Here is an 18,382-nt window from a genome sequence, read left to right on the forward strand (position 1 = left end):
GAGCTACGCATTGGAAAATTCAGGGCTATGTCGTGTAGATGATGGCCTAACAGGAGGCTTTAAATTTTTCTTTCTAGTGTCCTTCGTTTGGGAGAAAAATGCAATGGTACAAGACAGCTTTTCCTTGCCAATATCTCTCTTTTGCAAAGAGCTGCGCATTGGAAAATTCAGGGCTATGTCGTGTAGATGATGGCCTAACAGGAGGCTTTAAAATTTTCTTTCTAGTGTCCTTCGTTTGGGAGAAAAATGCAAAGGTACAAGACAGCTTTTCCTTGCCAATATCTCTCTTTTGCAAAGAGCTACGCATTGGAAAATTCAGGGCTATGTCGTGTAGATGATGGCCTAACAGGAGGCTTTAAAATTTTCTTTCTAGTGACCTTCGTTTGGGAGAAAAATGCAAAGGTACAAGACAGCTTTTCCTTGCCAATATCTCTCTTTTGCAAAGAGCTGCGCATTGGAAAATTCAGGGCTATGTCGTGTAGATGATGGCCTAACAGGAGGCTTTAAAATGTTCTTTCTAGTGTCCTTCGTTTGGGAGAAAAATGCAATGGTACAAGACAGCTTTTCCTTGCCAATATCTCTCTTTTGCAAAGAGCTGCGCATTGGAAAATTCAGGGCTATGTCGTGTAGATGATGGCCTAACAGGAGGCTTTAAAATTTTCTTTCTATTGTCCTTCGTTTGGGAGAAAAATGCAAAGGTACAAGACAGCTTTTCCTTGCCAATATCTCTCTTTTGCAAAGAGCTACGCATTGGAAAATTCAGGGCTATGTCGTGTAGATGATGGCCTAACAGGAGGCTTTAAAATTTTCTTTCTAGTGTCCTTCGTTTGGGAGAAAAATGCAATGGTACAAGACAGCTTTTCCTTGCCAATATCTCTCTTTTGCAAAGAGCTGCGCATTGGAAAATTCAGGGCTATGTCGTGTAGATGATGGCCTAACAGGAGGCTTTAAAATTTTCTTTCTAGTGTCCTTCGTTTGGGAGAAAAATGCAAATGTACAAGACAGCTTTTCCTTGCCAATATCTCTCTTTTGCAAAGAGCTACGCATTGGAAAATTCAGGGCTATGTCGTGTAGATGATGGCCTAACAGGAGGCTTTAAATTTTTCTTTCTAGTGTCCTTCGTTTGGGAGAAAAATGCAATGGTACAAGACAGCTTTTCCTTGCCAATATCTCTCTTTTGCAAAGAGCTGCGCATTGGAAAATTCAGGGCTATGTCGTGTAGATGATGGCCTAACAGGAGGCTTTAAAATTTTCTTTCTAGTGTCCTTCGTTTGGGAGAAAAATGCAAAGGTACAAGACAGCTTTTCCTTGCCAATATCTCTCTTTTGCAAAGAGCTACGCATTGGAAAATTCAGGGCTATGTCGTGTAGATGATGGCCTAACAGGAGGCTTTCAAATTTTCTTTCTAGTGACCTTCGTTTGGGAGAAAAATGCAAAGGTACAAGACAGCTTTTCCTTGCCAATATCTCTCTTTTGCAAAGAGCTGCGCATTGGAAAATTCAGGGCTATGTCGTGTAGATGATGGCCTAACAGGAGGCTTTAAAATGTTCTTTCTAGTGTCCTTCGTTTGGGAGAAAAATGCAATGGTACAAGACAGCTTTTCCTTGCCAATATCTCCCTTTTGCAAAGAGCTGCGCATTGGAAAATTCAGGGCTATGTCGTGTAGATGATGGCCTAACAGGAGGCTTTAAATTTTTCTTTCTAGTGTCCTTCGTTTGGGAGAAAAATGCAATGGTACAAGACAGCTTTTCCTTGCCAATATCTCTCTTTTGCAAAGAGCTGCGCATTGGAAAATTCAGGGCTATGTCGTGTAGATGATGGCCTAACAGGAGGCTTTAAAATTTTCTTTCTAGTGTCCTTCGTTTGGGAGAAAAATGCAATGGTACAAGACAGCTTTTCCTTGCCAATATCTCTCTTTTGCAAAGAGCTGCGCATTGGAAAATTCAGGGCTATGTCGTGTAGATGATGGCCTAACAGGAGGCTTTAAAATTTTCTTTCTAGTGTCCTTCGTTTGGGAGAAAAATGCAATGGTACAAGACAGCTTTTCCTTGCCAATATCTCTCTTTTGCAAAGAGCTGCGCATTGGAAAATTCAGGGCTATGTCGTGTAGATGATGGCCTAACAGGAGGCTTTAAAATGTTCTTTCTAGTGTCCTTCGTTTGGGAGAAAAATGCAATGGTACAAGACAGCTTTTCCTTGCCAATATCTCTCTTTTGCAAAGAGCTGCGCATTGGAAAATTCAGGGCTATGTCGTGTAGATGATGGCCTAACAGGAGGCTTTAAAATGTTCTTTCTAGTGTCCTTCGTTTGGGAGAAAAATGCAATGGTACAAGACAGCTTTTCCTTGCCAATATCTCTCTTTTGCAAAGAGCTGCGCATTGGAAAATTCAGGGCTATGTCGTGTAGATGATGGCCTAACAGGAGGCTTTAAAATTTTCTCTCTAGTGTCCTTCGTTTGGGAGAAAAATGCAATGGTACAAGACAGCTTTTCCTTGCCAATATCTCTCTTTTGCAAAGAGCTGCGCATTGGAAAATTCAGGGCAATGTCGTGTAGATGATGGCCTAACAGGAGGCTTTAAAATGTTCTTTCTAGTGTCCTTCGTTTGGGAGAAAAATGCAATGGTACAAGACAGCTTTTCCTTGCCAATATCTCTCTTTTGCAAAGAGCTGCGCATTGGAAAATTCAGGGCTATGTCGTGTAGATGATGGCCTAACAGGAGGCTTTAAAATGTTCTTTCTAGTGTCCTTCGTTTGGGAGAAAAATGCAATGGTACAAGACAGCTTTTCCTTGCCAATATCTCTCTTTTGCAAAGAGCTGCGCATTGGAAAATTCAGGGCTATGTCGTGTAGATGATGGCCTAACAGGAGGCTTTAAAATTTTCTTTCTAGTGTCCTTCGTTTGGGAGAAAAATGCAAATGTACAAGACAGCTTTTCCTTGCCAATATCTCTCTTTTGCAAAGAGCTACGCATTGGAAAATTCAGGGCTATGTCGTGTAGATGATGGCCTAACAGGAGGCTTTAAATTTTTCTTTCTAGTGTCCTTCGTTTGGGAGAAAAATGCAATGGTACAAGACAGCTTTTCCTTGCCAATATCTCTCTTTTGCAAAGAGCTGCGCATTGGAAAATTCAGGGCTATGTCGTGTAGATGATGGCCTAACAGGAGGCTTTAAAATTTTCTTTCTAGTGTCCTTCGTTTGGGAGAAAAATGCAAAGGTACAAGACAGCTTTTCCTTGCCAATATCTCTCTTTTGCAAAGAGCTACGCATTGGAAAATTCAGGGCTATGTCGTGTAGATGATGGCCTAACAGGAGGCTTTAAAATTTTCTTTCTAGTGACCTTCGTTTGGGAGAAAAATGCAAAGGTACAAGACAGCTTTTCCTTGCCAATATCTCTCTTTTGCAAAGAGCTGCGCATTGGAAAATTCAGGGCTATGTCGTGTAGATGATGGCCTAACAGGAGGCTTTAAAATGTTCTTTCTAGTGTCCTTCGTTTGGGAGAAAAATGCAATGGTACAAGACAGCTTTTCCTTGCCAATATCTCCCTTTTGCAAAGAGCTGCGCATTGGAAAATTCAGGGCTATGTCGTGTAGATGATGGCCTAACAGGAGGCTTTAAAATTTTCTTTCTAGTGTCCTTCGTTCGGGAGAAAAATGCAAAGGTACAAGACAGCTTTTCCTTGCCAATATCTCTCTTTTGCAAAGAGCTGCGCATTGGAAAATTCAGGGCTATGTCGTGTAGATGATGGCCTAACAGGAGGCTTTAAAATTTTCTTTCTAGTGTCCTTCGTTTGGGAGAAAAATGCAAAGGTACAAGACAGCTTTTCCTTGCCAATATCTCTCTTTTGCAAAGAGCTACGCATTGGAAAATTCAGGGCTATGTCGTGTAGATGATGGCCTAACAGGAGGCTTTAAAATTTTCTTTCTAGTGACCTTCGTTTGGGAGAAAAATGCAAAGGTACAAGACAGCTTTTCCTTGCCAATATCTCTCTTTTGCAAAGAGCTGCGCATTGGAAAATTCAGGGCTATGTCGTGTAGATGATGGCCTAACAGGAGGCTTTAAAATGTTCTTTCTAGTGTCCTTCGTTTGGGAGAAAAATGCAATGGTACAAGACAGCTTTTCCTTGCCAATATCTCCCTTTTGCAAAGAGCTGCGCATTGGAAAATTCAGGGCTATGTCGTGTAGATGATGGCCTAACAGGAGGCTTTAAAATTTTCTTTCTAGTGTCCTTCGTTCGGGAGAAAAATGCAAAGGTACAAGACAGCTTTTCCTTGCCAATATCTCTCTTTTGCAAAGAGCTACTCATTGGAAAATTCAGGGCTATGTCGTGTAGATGATGGCCTAACAGGAGGCTTTAAAATTTTCTTTCTAGTGTCCTTCGTTTGGGAGAAAAATGCAAAGGTACAAGACAGCTTTTCCTTGCCAATATCTCTCTTTTGCAAAGAGCTACGCATTGGAAAATTCAGGGCTATGTCGTGTAGATGATGGCCTAACAGGAGGCTTTAAAATTTTCTTTCTAGTGACCTTCGTTTGGGAGAAAAATGCAAAGGTACAAGACAGCTTTTCCTTGCCAATATCTCTCTTTTGCAACGAGCTGCGCATTGGAAAATTCAGGGCTATGTCGTGTAGATGATGGCCTAACAGGAGGCTTTAAAATGTTCTTTCTAGTGTCCTTCGTTTGGGAGAAAAATGCAATGGTACAAGACAGCTTTTCCTTGCCAATGTCTCTCTTTTGCAAAGAGCTGCGCATTGGAAAATTCAGGGCTATGTCGTGTAGATGATGGCCTAACAGGAGGCTTTAAAATTTTCTTTCTAGTGTCCTTCGTTTGGGAGAAAAATGCAAAGGTACAAGACAGCTTTTCCTTGCCAATATCTCTCTTTTGCAAAGAGCTGCGCATTGGAAAATTCAGGGCTATGTCGTGTAAATGATGGCCTAACAGGAGGCTTTAAAATGTTCTTTCTAGTGTCCTTCGTTTGGGAGAAAAATGCAATGGTACAAGACAGCTTTTCCTTGCCAATATCTCTCTTTTGCAAAGAGCTGCGCATTGGAAAATTCAGGGCTATGTCGTGTAGATGATGGCCTAACAGGAGGCTTTAAATTTTTCTTTCTAGTGTCCTTCGTTTGGGAGAAAAATGCAATGGTACAAGACAGCTTTTCCTTGCCAATATCTCTCTTTTGCAAAGAGCTGCGCATTGGAAAATTCAGGGCTATGTCGTGTAGATGATGGCCTAACAGGAGGCTTTAAAATTTTCTTTCTAGTGTCCTTCGTTTGGGAGAAAAATGCAAAGGTACAAGACAGCTTTTCCTTGCCAATATCTCTCTTTTGCAACGAGCTGCGCATTGGAAAATTCAGGGCTATGTCGTGTAGATGATGGCCTAACAGGAGGCTTTAAAATGTTCTTTCTAGTGTCCTTCGTTTGGGAGAAAAATGCAATGGTACAAGACAGCTTTTCCTTGCCAATGTCTCTCTTTTGCAAAGAGCTGCGCATTGGAAAATTCAGGGCTATGTCGTGTAGATGATGGCCTAACAGGAGGCTTTAAAATTTTCTTTCTAGTGTCCTTCGTTTGGGAGAAAAATGCAAAGGTACAAGACAGCTTTTCCTTGCCAATATCTCTCTTTTGCAAAGAGCTGCGCATTGGAAAATTCAGGGCTATGTCGTGTAAATGATGGCCTAACAGGAGGCTTTAAAATGTTCTTTCTAGTGTCCTTCGTTTGGGAGAAAAATGCAATGGTACAAGACAGCTTTTCCTTGCCAATATCTCTCTTTTGCAAAGAGCTGCGCATTGGAAAATTCAGGGCTATGTCGTGTAGATGATGGCCTAACAGGAGGCTTTAAATTTTTCTTTCTAGTGTCCTTCGTTTGGGAGAAAAATGCAATGGTACAAGACAGCTTTTCCTTGCCAATATCTCTCTTTTGCAAAGAGCTGCGCATTGGAAAATTCAGGGCTATGTCGTGTAGATGATGGCCTAACAGGAGGCTTTAAAATTTTCTTTCTAGTGTCCTTCGTTTGGGAGAAAAATGCAAAGGTACAAGACAGCTTTTCCTTGCCAATATCTCTCTTTTGCAAAGAGCTACTCATTGGAAAATTCAGGGCTATGTCGTGTAGATGATGGCCTAACAGGAGGCTTTAAAATTTTCTTTCTAGTGTCCTTCGTTTGGGAGAAAAATGCAAAGGTACAAGACAGCTTTTCCTTGCCAATATCTCTCTTTTGCAAAGAGCTACGCATTGGAAAATTCAGGGCTATGTCGTGTAGATGATGGCCTAACAGGAGGCTTTAAAATTTTCTTTCTAGTGACCTTCGTTTGGGAGAAAAATGCAAAGGTACAAGACAGCTTTTCCTTGCCAATATCTCTCTTTTGCAACGAGCTGCGCATTGGAAAATTCAGGGCTATGTCGTGTAGATGATGGCCTAACAGGAGGCTTTAAAATGTTCTTTCTAGTGTCCTTCGTTTGGGAGAAAAATGCAATGGTACAAGACAGCTTTTCCTTGCCAATGTCTCTCTTTTGCAAAGAGCTGCGCATTGGAAAATTCAGGGCTATGTCGTGTAGATGATGGCCTAACAGGAGGCTTTAAAATTTTCTTTCTAGTGTCCTTCGTTTGGGAGAAAAATGCAAAGGTACAAGACAGCTTTTCCTTGCCAATATCTCTCTTTTGCAAAGAGCTGCGCATTGGAAAATTCCGGGCTATGTCGTGTAGATGATGGCCTAACAGGAGGCTTTAAAATGTTCTTTCTAGTGTCCTTCGTTTGGGAGAAAAATGCAATGGTACAAGACAGCTTTTCCTTGCCAATATCTCTCTTTTGCAAAGAGCTGCGCATTGGAAAATTCAGGGCTATGTCGTGTAGATGATGGCCTAACAGGAGGCTTTAAAATTTTCTTTCTAGTGTCCTTCGTTTGGGAGAAAAATGCAATGGTACAAGACAGCTTTTCCTTGCCAATATCTCTCTTTTGCAAAGAGCTGCGCATTGGAAAATTCAGGGCTATGTCGTGTAGATGATGGCCTAACAGGAGGCTTTAAAATTTTCTTTCTAGTGACCTTCGTTTGGGAGAAAAATGCAAAGGTACAAGACAGCTTTTCCTTGCCAATATCTCTCTTTTGCAAAGAGCTGCGCATTGGAAAATTCAGGGCTATGTCGTGTAGATGATGGCCTAACAGGAGGCTTTAAAATTTTCTTTCTAGTGTCCTTCGTTTGGGAGAAAAATGCAAAGGTACAAGACAGCTTTTCCTTGCCAATATCTCTCTTTTGCAAAGAGCTGCGCATTGGAAAATTCAGGGCTATGTCGTGTAGATGATGGCCTAACAGGAGGCTTTAAAATTTTCTTTCTAGTGTCCTTCGTTTGGGAGAAAAATGCAAAGGTACAAGACAGCTTTTCCTTGCCAATATCTCTCTTTTGCAAAGAGCTGCGCATTGGAAAATACAGGACTATGTCGTGTAGATGATGGCCTAACAGGAGGCTTTAAAATGTTCTTTCTAGTGTCCTTCGTTTGGGAGAAAAATGCAATGGTACAAGACAGCTTTTCCTTGCCAATATCTCTCTTTTGCAAAGAGCTGCGCATTGGAAAATTCAGGACTATGTCGTGTAGATGATGGCCTAACAGGAGGCTTTAAAATTTTCTTTCTAGTGTCCTTCGTTTGGGAGAAAAATGCAAAGGTACAAGACAGCTTTTCCTTGCCAATATCTCTCTTTTGCAAAGAGCTGCGCATTGGAAAATTCAGGGCTATGTCGTGTAGATGATGGCCTAACAGGAGGCTTTAAAATTTTCTTTCTAGTGTCCTTCGTTTGGGAGAAAAATGCAATGGTACAAGACAGCTTTTCCTTGCCAATATCTCTCTTTTGCAAAGAGCTGCGCATTGGAAAATTCAGGGCTATGTCGTGTAGATGATGGCCTAACAGGAGGCTTTAAAATTTTCTTTCTAGTGTCCTTCGTTTGGGAGAAAAATGCAATGGTACAAGACAGCTTTTCCTTGCCAATATCTCTCTTTTGCAAAGAGCTGCGCATTGGAAAATTCAGGGCTATGTCGTGTAGATGATGGCCTAACAGGAGGCTTTAAAATTTTCTTTCTAGTGTCCTTCGTTTGGGAGAAAAATGCAAAGGTACAAGACAGCTTTTCCTTGCCAATATCTCTCTTTTGCAAAGAGCTGCGCATTGGAAAATTCAGGGCTATGTCGTGTAGATGATGGCCTAACAGGAGGCTTTAAAATGTTCTTTCTAGTGTCCTTCGTTTGGGAGAAAAATGCAATGGCACAAGACAGCTTTTCCTTGCCAATATCTCTCTTTTGCAAAGAGCTGCGCATTGGAAAATTCAGGGCTATGTCGTGTAGATGATGGCCTAACAGGAGGCTTTAAAATTTTCTTTCTAGTGTCCTTCGTTTGGGAGAAAAATGCAAAGGTACAAGACAGCTTTTCCTTGCCAATATCTCTCTTTTGCAAAGAGCTACGCATTGGAAAATTCAGGGCTATGTCGTGTAGATGATGGCCTAACAGGAGGCTTTAAAATGTTCTTTCTAGTGTCCTTCGTTTGGGAGAAAAATGCAATGGTACAAGACAGCTTTTCCTTGCCAATATCTCCCTTTTGCAAAGAGCTGCGCATTGGAAAATTCAGGGCTATGTCGTGTAGATGATGGCCTAACAGGAGGCTTTAAAATTTTCTTTCTAGTGTCCTTCGTTCGGGAGAAAAATGCAAAGGTACAAGACAGCTTTTCCTTGCCAATATCTCTCTTTTGCAAAGAGCTACTCATTGGAAAATTCAGGGCTATGTCGTGTAGATGATGGCCTAACAGGAGGCTTTAAAATTTTCTTTCTAGTGTCCTTCGTTTGGGAGAAAAATGCAAAGGTACAAGACAGCTTTTCCTTGCCAATATCTCTCTTTTGCAAAGAGCTACGCATTGGAAAATTCAGGGCTATGTCGTGTAGATGATGGCCTAACAGGAGGCTTTAAAATGTTCTTTCTAGTGTCCTTCGTTTGGGAGAAAAATGCAATGGTACAAGACAGCTTTTCCTTGCCAATATCTCTCTTTTGCAAAGAGCTGCGCATTGGAAAATTCAGGGCTATGTCGTGTAGATGATGGCCTAACAGGAGGCTTTAAATTTTTCTTTCTAGTGTCCTTCGTTTGGGAGAAAAATGCAATGGTACAAGACAGCTTTTCCTTGCCAATATCTCTCTTTTGCAAAGAGCTGCGCATTGGAAAATTCAGGGCTATGTCGTGTAGATGATGGCCTAACAGGAGGCTTTAAAATTTTCTTTCTAGTGTCCTTCGTTTGGGAGAAAAATGCAAAGGTACAAGACAGCTTTTCCTTGCCAATATCTCTCTTTTGCAACGAGCTGCGCATTGGAAAATTCAGGGCTATGTCGTGTAGATGATGGCCTAACAGGAGGCTTTAAAATGTTCTTTCTAGTGTCCTTCGTTTGGGAGAAAAATGCAATGGTACAAGACAGCTTTTCCTTGCCAATGTCTCTCTTTTGCAAAGAGCTGCGCATTGGAAAATTCAGGGCTATGTCGTGTAGATGATGGCCTAACAGGAGGCTTTAAAATTTTCTTTCTAGTGTCCTTCGTTTGGGAGAAAAATGCAAAGGTACAAGACAGCTTTTCCTTGCCAATATCTCTCTTTTGCAAAGAGCTGCGCATTGGAAAATTCAGGGCTATGTCGTGTAAATGATGGCCTAACAGGAGGCTTTAAAATGTTCTTTCTAGTGTCCTTCGTTTGGGAGAAAAATGCAATGGTACAAGACAGCTTTTCCTTGCCAATATCTCTCTTTTGCAAAGAGCTGCGCATTGGAAAATTCAGGGCTATGTCGTGTAGATGATGGCCTAACAGGAGGCTTTAAATTTTTCTTTCTAGTGTCCTTCGTTTGGGAGAAAAATGCAATGGTACAAGACAGCTTTTCCTTGCCAATATCTCTCTTTTGCAAAGAGCTGCGCATTGGAAAATTCAGGGCTATGTCGTGTAGATGATGGCCTAACAGGAGGCTTTAAAATTTTCTTTCTAGTGTCCTTCGTTTGGGAGAAAAATGCAAAGGTACAAGACAGCTTTTCCTTGCCAATATCTCTCTTTTGCAAAGAGCTACTCATTGGAAAATTCAGGGCTATGTCGTGTAGATGATGGCCTAACAGGAGGCTTTAAAATTTTCTTTCTAGTGTCCTTCGTTTGGGAGAAAAATGCAAAGGTACAAGACAGCTTTTCCTTGCCAATATCTCTCTTTTGCAAAGAGCTACGCATTGGAAAATTCAGGGCTATGTCGTGTAGATGATGGCCTAACAGGAGGCTTTAAAATTTTCTTTCTAGTGACCTTCGTTTGGGAGAAAAATGCAAAGGTACAAGACAGCTTTTCCTTGCCAATATCTCTCTTTTGCAACGAGCTGCGCATTGGAAAATTCAGGGCTATGTCGTGTAGATGATGGCCTAACAGGAGGCTTTAAAATGTTCTTTCTAGTGTCCTTCGTTTGGGAGAAAAATGCAATGGTACAAGACAGCTTTTCCTTGCCAATGTCTCTCTTTTGCAAAGAGCTGCGCATTGGAAAATTCAGGGCTATGTCGTGTAGATGATGGCCTAACAGGAGGCTTTAAAATTTTCTTTCTAGTGTCCTTCGTTTGGGAGAAAAATGCAAAGGTACAAGACAGCTTTTCCTTGCCAATATCTCTCTTTTGCAAAGAGCTGCGCATTGGAAAATTCCGGGCTATGTCGTGTAGATGATGGCCTAACAGGAGGCTTTAAAATGTTCTTTCTAGTGTCCTTCGTTTGGGAGAAAAATGCAATGGTACAAGACAGCTTTTCCTTGCCAATATCTCTCTTTTGCAAAGAGCTGCGCATTGGAAAATTCAGGGCTATGTCGTGTAGATGATGGCCTAACAGGAGGCTTTAAAATTTTCTTTCTAGTGTCCTTCGTTTGGGAGAAAAATGCAATGGTACAAGACAGCTTTTCCTTGCCAATATCTCTCTTTTGCAAAGAGCTGCGCATTGGAAAATTCAGGGCTATGTCGTGTAGATGATGGCCTAACAGGAGGCTTTAAAATTTTCTTTCTAGTGACCTTCGTTTGGGAGAAAAATGCAAAGGTACAAGACAGCTTTTCCTTGCCAATATCTCTCTTTTGCAAAGAGCTGCGCATTGGAAAATTCAGGGCTATGTCGTGTAGATGATGGCCTAACAGGAGGCTTTAAAATTTTCTTTCTAGTGACCTTCGTTTGGGAGAAAAATGCAAAGGTACAAGACAGCTTTTCCTTGCCAATATCTCTCTTTTGCAAAGAGCTACGCATTGGAAAATTCAGGGCTATGTCGTGTAGATGATGGCCTAACAGGAGGCTTTAAAATTTTCTTTCTAGTGACCTTCGTTTGGGAGAAAAATGCAAAGGTACAAGACAGCTTTTCCTTGCCAATATCTCTCTTTTGCAACGAGCTGCGCATTGGAAAATTCAGGGCTATGTCGTGTAGATGATGGCCTAACAGGAGGCTTTAAATTTTTCTTTCTAGTGTCCTTCGTTTGGGAGAAAAATGCAATGGTACAAGACAGCTTTTCCTTGCCAATATCTCTCTTTTGCAAAGAGCTGCGCATTGGAAAATTCAGGGCTATGTCGTGTAGATGATGGCCTAACAGGAGGCTTTAAAATTTTCTTTCTAGTGTCCTTCGTTTGGGAGAAAAATGCAAAGGTACAAGACAGCTTTTCCTTGCCAATATCTCTCTTTTGCAAAGAGCTACTCATTGGAAAATTCAGGGCTATGTCGTGTAGATGATGGCCTAACAGGAGGCTTTAAAATTTTCTTTCTAGTGTCCTTCGTTTGGGAGAAAAATGCAAAGGTACAAGACAGCTTTTCCTTGCCAATATCTCTCTTTTGCAAAGAGCTACGCATTGGAAAATTCAGGGCTATGTCGTGTAGATGATGGCCTAACAGGAGGCTTTAAAATTTTCTTTCTAGTGACCTTCGTTTGGGAGAAAAATGCAAAGGTACAAGACAGCTTTTCCTTGCCAATATCTCTCTTTTGCAACGAGCTGCGCATTGGAAAATTCAGGGCTATGTCGTGTAGATGATGGCCTAACAGGAGGCTTTAAAATGTTCTTTCTAGTGTCCTTCGTTTGGGAGAAAAATGCAATGGTACAAGACAGCTTTTCCTTGCCAATGTCTCTCTTTTGCAAAGAGCTGCGCATTGGAAAATTCAGGGCTATGTCGTGTAGATGATGGCCTAACAGGAGGCTTTAAAATTTTCTTTCTAGTGTCCTTCGTTTGGGAGAAAAATGCAAAGGTACAAGACAGCTTTTCCTTGCCAATATCTCTCTTTTGCAAAGAGCTGCGCATTGGAAAATTCCGGGCTATGTCGTGTAGATGATGGCCTAACAGGAGGCTTTAAAATGTTCTTTCTAGTGTCCTTCGTTTGGGAGAAAAATGCAATGGTACAAGACAGCTTTTCCTTGCCAATATCTCTCTTTTGCAAAGAGCTGCGCATTGGAAAATTCAGGGCTATGTCGTGTAGATGATGGCCTAACAGGAGGCTTTAAAATTTTCTTTCTAGTGTCCTTCGTTTGGGAGAAAAATGCAATGGTACAAGACAGCTTTTCCTTGCCAATATCTCTCTTTTGCAAAGAGCTGCGCATTGGAAAATTCAGGGCTATGTCGTGTAGATGATGGCCTAACAGGAGGCTTTAAAATTTTCTTTCTAGTGACCTTCGTTTGGGAGAAAAATGCAAAGGTACAAGACAGCTTTTCCTTGCCAATATCTCTCTTTTGCAAAGAGCTGCGCATTGGAAAATTCAGGGCTATGTCGTGTAGATGATGGCCTAACAGGAGGCTTTAAAATTTTCTTTCTAGTGACCTTCGTTTGGGAGAAAAATGCAAAGGTACAAGACAGCTTTTCCTTGCCAATATCTCTCTTTTGCAAAGAGCTACGCATTGGAAAATTCAGGGCTATGTCGTGTAGATGATGGCCTAACAGGAGGCTTTAAAATTTTCTTTCTAGTGACCTTCGTTTGGGAGAAAAATGCAAAGGTACAAGACAGCTTTTCCTTGCCAATATCTCTCTTTTGCAACGAGCTGCGCATTGGAAAATTCAGGGCTATGTCGTGTAGATGATGGCCTAACAGGAGGCTTTAAAATATTCTTTCTAGTGTCCTTCGTTTGGGAGAAAAATGCAATGGTACAAGACAGCTTTTCCTTGCCAATGTCTCTCTTTTGCAAAGAGCTGCGCATTGGAAAATTCAGGGCTATGTCGTGTAGATGATGGCCTAACAGGAGGCTTTAAAATTTTCTTTCTAGTGTCCTTCGTTTGGGAGAAAAATGCAAAGGTACAAGACAGCTTTTCCTTGCCAATATCTCTCTTTTGCAAAGAGCTGCGCATTGGAAAATTCCGGGCTATGTCGTGTAGATGATGGCCTAACAGGAGGCTTTAAAATGTTCTTTCTAGTGTCCTTCGTTTGGGAGAAAAATGCAATGGTACAAGACAGCTTTTCCTTGCCAATATCTCTCTTTTGCAAAGAGCTGCGCATTGGAAAATTCAGGGCTATGTCGTGTAGATGATGGCCTAACAGGAGGCTTTAAAATTTTCTTTCTAGTGTCCTTCGTTTGGGAGAAAAATGCAATGGTACAAGACAGCTTTTCCTTGCCAATATCTCTCTTTTGCAAAGAGCTGCGCATTGGAAAATTCAGGGCTATGTCGTGTAGATGATGGCCTAACAGGAGGCTTTAAAATTTTCTTTCTAGTGACCTTCGTTTGGGAGAAAAATGCAAAGGTACAAGACAGCTTTTCCTTGCCAATATCTCTCTTTTGCAAAGAGCTGCGCATTGGAAAATTCAGGGCTATGTCGTGTAGATGATGGCCTAACAGGAGGCTTTAAAATTTTCTTTCTAGTGACCTTCGTTTGGGAGAAAAATGCAAAGGTACAAGACAGCTTTTCCTTGCCAATATCTCTCTTTTGCAAAGAGCTACGCATTGGAAAATTCAGGGCTATGTCGTGTAGATGATGGCCTAACAGGAGGCTTTAAAATTTTCTTTCTAGTGACCTTCGTTTGGGAGAAAAATGCAAAGGTACAAGACAGCTTTTCCTTGCCAATATCTCTCTTTTGCAACGAGCTGCGCATTGGAAAATTCAGGGCTATGTCGTGTAGATGATGGCCTAACAGGAGGCTTTAAAATATTCTTTCTAGTGTCCTTCGTTTGGGAGAAAAATGCAATGGTACAAGACAGCTTTTCCTTGCCAATGTCTCTCTTTTGCAAAGAGCTGCGCATTGGAAAATTCAGGGCTATGTCGTGTAGATGATGGCCTAACAGGAGGCTTTAAAATTTTCTTTCTAGTGTCCTTCGTTTGGGAGAAAAATGCAAAGGTACAAGACAGCTTTTCCTTGCCAATATCTCTCTTTTGCAAAGAGCTGCGCATTGGAAAATTCCGGGCTATGTCGTGTAGATGATGGCCTAACAGGAGGCTTTAAAATGTTCTTTCTAGTGTCCTTCGTTTGGGAGAAAAATGCAATGGTACAAGACAGCTTTTCCTTGCCAATATCTCTCTTTTACAAAGAGCTGCGCATTGGAAAATTCAGGGCTATGTCGTGTAGATGATGGCCTAACAGGAGGCTTTAAAATTTTCTTTCTAGTGTCCTTCGTTTGGGAGAAAAATGCAAAGGTACAAGACAGCTTTTCCTTGCCAATATCTCTCTTTTGCAAAGAGCTGCGCATTGGAAAATACAGGACTATGTCGTGTAGATGATGGCCTAACAGGAGGCTTTAAAATGTTCTTTCTAGTGTCCTTCGTTTGGGAGAAAAATGCAATGGTACAAGACAGCTTTTCCTTGCCAATATCTCTCTTTTGCAAAGAGCTGCGCATTGGAAAATTCAGGACTATGTCGTGTAGATGATGGCCTAACAGGAGGCTTTAAAATTTTCTTTCTAGTGTCCTTCGTTTGGGAGAAAAATGCAAAGGTACAAGACAGCTTTTCCTTGCCAATATCTCTCTTTTGCAAAGAGCTGCGCATTGGAAAATTCAGGGCTATGTCGTGTAGATGATGGCCTAACAGGAGGCTTTAAAATGTTCTTTCTAGTGTCCTTCGTTTGGGAGAAAAATGCAATGGTACAAGACAGCTTTTCCTTGCCAATATCTCTCTTTTGCAAAGAGCTGCGCATTGGAAAATTCAGGGCTATGTCGTGTAGATGATGGCCTAACAGGAGGCTTTAAAATTTTCTTTCTAGTGTCCTTCGTTTGGGAGAAAAATGCAATGGTACAAGACAGCTTTTCCTTGCCAATATCTCTCTTTTGCAAAGAGCTGCGCATTGGAAAATTCAGGGCTATGTCGTGTAGATGATGGCCTAACAGGAGGCTTTAAAATTTTCTTTCTAGTGTCCTTCGTTTGGGAGAAAAATGCAATGGTACAAGACAGCTTTTCCTTGCCAATATCTCTCTTTTGCAAAGAGCTGCGCATTGGAAAATTCAGGGCTATGTCGTGTAGATGATGGCCTAACAGGAGGCTTTAAAATTTTCTTTCTAGTGTCCTTCGTTTGGGAGAAAAATGCAAAGGTACAAGACAGCTTTTCCTTGCCAATATCTCTCTTTTGCAAAGAGCTGCGCATTGGAAAATTCAGGGCTATGTCGTGTAGATGATGGCCTAACAGGAGGCTTTAAAATGTTCTTTCTAGTGTCCTTCGTTTGGGAGAAAAATGCAATGGCACAAGACAGCTTTTCCTTGCCAATATCTCTCTTTTGCAAAGAGCTGCGCATTGGAAAATTCAGGGCTATGTCGTGTAGATGATGGCCTAACAGGAGGCTTTAAAATTTTCTTTCTAGTGTCCTTCGTTTGGGAGAAAAATGCAAAGGTACAAGACAGCTTTTCCTTGCCAATATCTCTCTTTTGCAAAGAGCTACGCATTGGAAAATTCAGGGCTATGTCGTGTAGATGATGGCCTAACAGGAGGCTTTAAAATTTTCTTTCTAGTGTCTTTCGTTTGGGAGAAAAATGCAAAGGTACAAGACAGCTTTTCCTTGCCAATATCTCTCTTTTGCAAAGAGCTGCGCATTGGAAAATTCAGGGCTATGTCGTGTAGATGATGGCCTAACAGGAGGCTTTAAAATTTTCTTTCTAGTGTCCTTCGTTTGGGAGAAAAATGCAAAGGTACAAGACAGCTTTTCCTTGCCAATATCTCTCTTTTGCAAAGAGCTGCGCATTGGAAAATTCAGGGCTATGTCGTGTAGATGATGGCCTAACAGGAGGCTTTAAAATTTTCTTTCTAGTGACCTTCGTTTGGGAGAAAAATGCAAAGGTACAAGACAGCTTTTCCTTGCCAATATCTCTCTTTTGCAACGAGCTGCGCATTGGAAAATTCAGGGCTATGTCGTGTAGATGATGGCCTAACAGGAGGCTTTAAAATATTCTTTCTAGTGTCCTTCGTTTGGGAGAAAAATGCAATGGTACAAGACAGCTTTTCCTTGCCAATGTCTCTCTTTTGCAAAGAGCTGCGCATTGGAAAATTCAGGGCTATGTCGTGTAGATGATGGCCTAACAGGAGGCTTTAAAATTTTCTTTCTAGTGTCCTTCGTTTGGGAGAAAAATGCAAAGGTACAAGACAGCTTTTCCTTGCCAATATCTCTCTTTTGCAAAGAGCTGCGCATTGGAAAATTCCGGGCTATGTCGTGTAGATGATGGCCTAACAGGAGGCTTTAAAATGTTCTTTCTAGTGTCCTTCGTTTGGGAGAAAAATGCAATGGTACAAGACAGCTTTTCCTTGCCAATATCTCTCTTTTGCAAAGAGCTGCGCATTGGAAAATTCAGGGCTATGTCGTGTAGATGATGGCCTAACAGGAGGCTTTAAAATTTTCTTTCTAGTGTCCTTCGTTTGGGAGAAAAATGCAATGGTACAAGACAGCTTTTCCTTGCCAATATCTCTCTTTTGCAAAGAGCTGCGCATTGGAAAATTCAGGGCTATGTCGTGTAGATGATGGCCTAACAGGAGGCTTTAAAATTTTCTTTCTAGTGACCTTCGTTTGGGAGAAAAATGCAAAGGTACAAGACAGCTTTTCCTTGCCAATATCTCTCTTTTGCAAAGAGCTGCGCATTGGAAAATTCAGGGCTATGTCGTGTAGATGATGGCCTAACAGGAGGCTTTAAAATGTTCTTTCTAGTGTCCTTCGTTTGGGAGAAAAATGCAATGGTACAAGACAGCTTTTCCTTGCCAATATCTCTCTTTTACAAAGAGCTGCGCATTGGAAAATTCAGGGCTATGTCGTGTAGATGATGGCCTAACAGGAGGCTTTAAAATTTTCTTTCTAGTGTCCTTCGTTTGGGAGAAAAATGCAAAGGTACAAGACAGCTTTTCCTTGCCAATATCTCTCTTTTGCAAAGAGCTGCGCATTGGAAAATACAGGACTATGTCGTGTAGATGATGGCCTAACAGGAGGCTTTAAAATGTTCTTTCTAGTGTCCTTCGTTTGGGAGAAAAATGCAATGGTACAAGACAGCTTTTCCTTGCCAATATCTCTCTTTTGCAAAGAGCTGCGCATTGGAAAATTCAGGACTATGTCGTGTAGATGATGGCCTAACAGGAGGCTTTAAAATTTTCTTTCTAGTGTCCTTCGTTTGGGAGAAAAATGCAAAGGTACAAGACAGCTTTTCCTTGCCAATATCTCTCTTTTGCAAAGAGCTGCGCATTGGAAAATTCAGGGCTATGTCGTGTAGATGATGGCCTAACAGGAGGCTTTAAAATGTTCTTTCTAGTGTCCTTCGTTTGGGAGAAAAATGCAATGGTACAAGACAGCTTTTCCTTGCCAATATCTCTCTTTTGCAAAGAGCTGCGCATTGGAAAATTCAGGGCTATGTCGTGTAGATGATGGCCTAACAGGAGGCTTTAAAATTTTCTTTCTAGTGTCCTTCGTTTGGGAGAAAAATGCAATGGTACAAGACAGCTTTTCCTTGCCAATATCTCTCTTTTGCAAAGAGCTGCGCATTGGAAAATTCAGGGCTATGTCGTGTAGATGATGGCCTAACAGGAGGCTTTAAAATTTTCTTTCTAGTGTCCTTCGTTTGGGAGAAAAATGCAATGGTACAAGACAGCTTTTCCTTGCCAATATCTCTCTTTTGCAAAGAGCTGCGCATTGGAAAATTCAGGGCTATGTCGTGTAGATGATGGCCTAACAGGAGGCTTTAAAATTTTCTTTCTAGTGTCCTTCGTTTGGGAGAAAAATGCAAAGGTACAAGACAGCTTTTCCTTGCCAATATCTCTCTTTTGCAAAGAGCTGCGCATTGGAAAATTCAGGGCTATGTCGTGTAGATGATGGCCTAACAGGAGGCTTTAAAATGTTCTTTCTAGTGTCCTTCGTTTGGGAGAAAAATGCAATGGCACAAGACAGCTTTTCCTTGCCAATATCTCTCTTTTGCAAAGAGCTGCGCATTGGAAAATTCAGGGCTATG

Source organism: Pseudophryne corroboree, unplaced genomic scaffold, assembly GCF_028390025.1.
Source record: "Pseudophryne corroboree isolate aPseCor3 unplaced genomic scaffold, aPseCor3.hap2 scaffold_1261, whole genome shotgun sequence".
Taxonomy (NCBI): Eukaryota; Metazoa; Chordata; class Amphibia; order Anura; family Myobatrachidae; genus Pseudophryne; species Pseudophryne corroboree.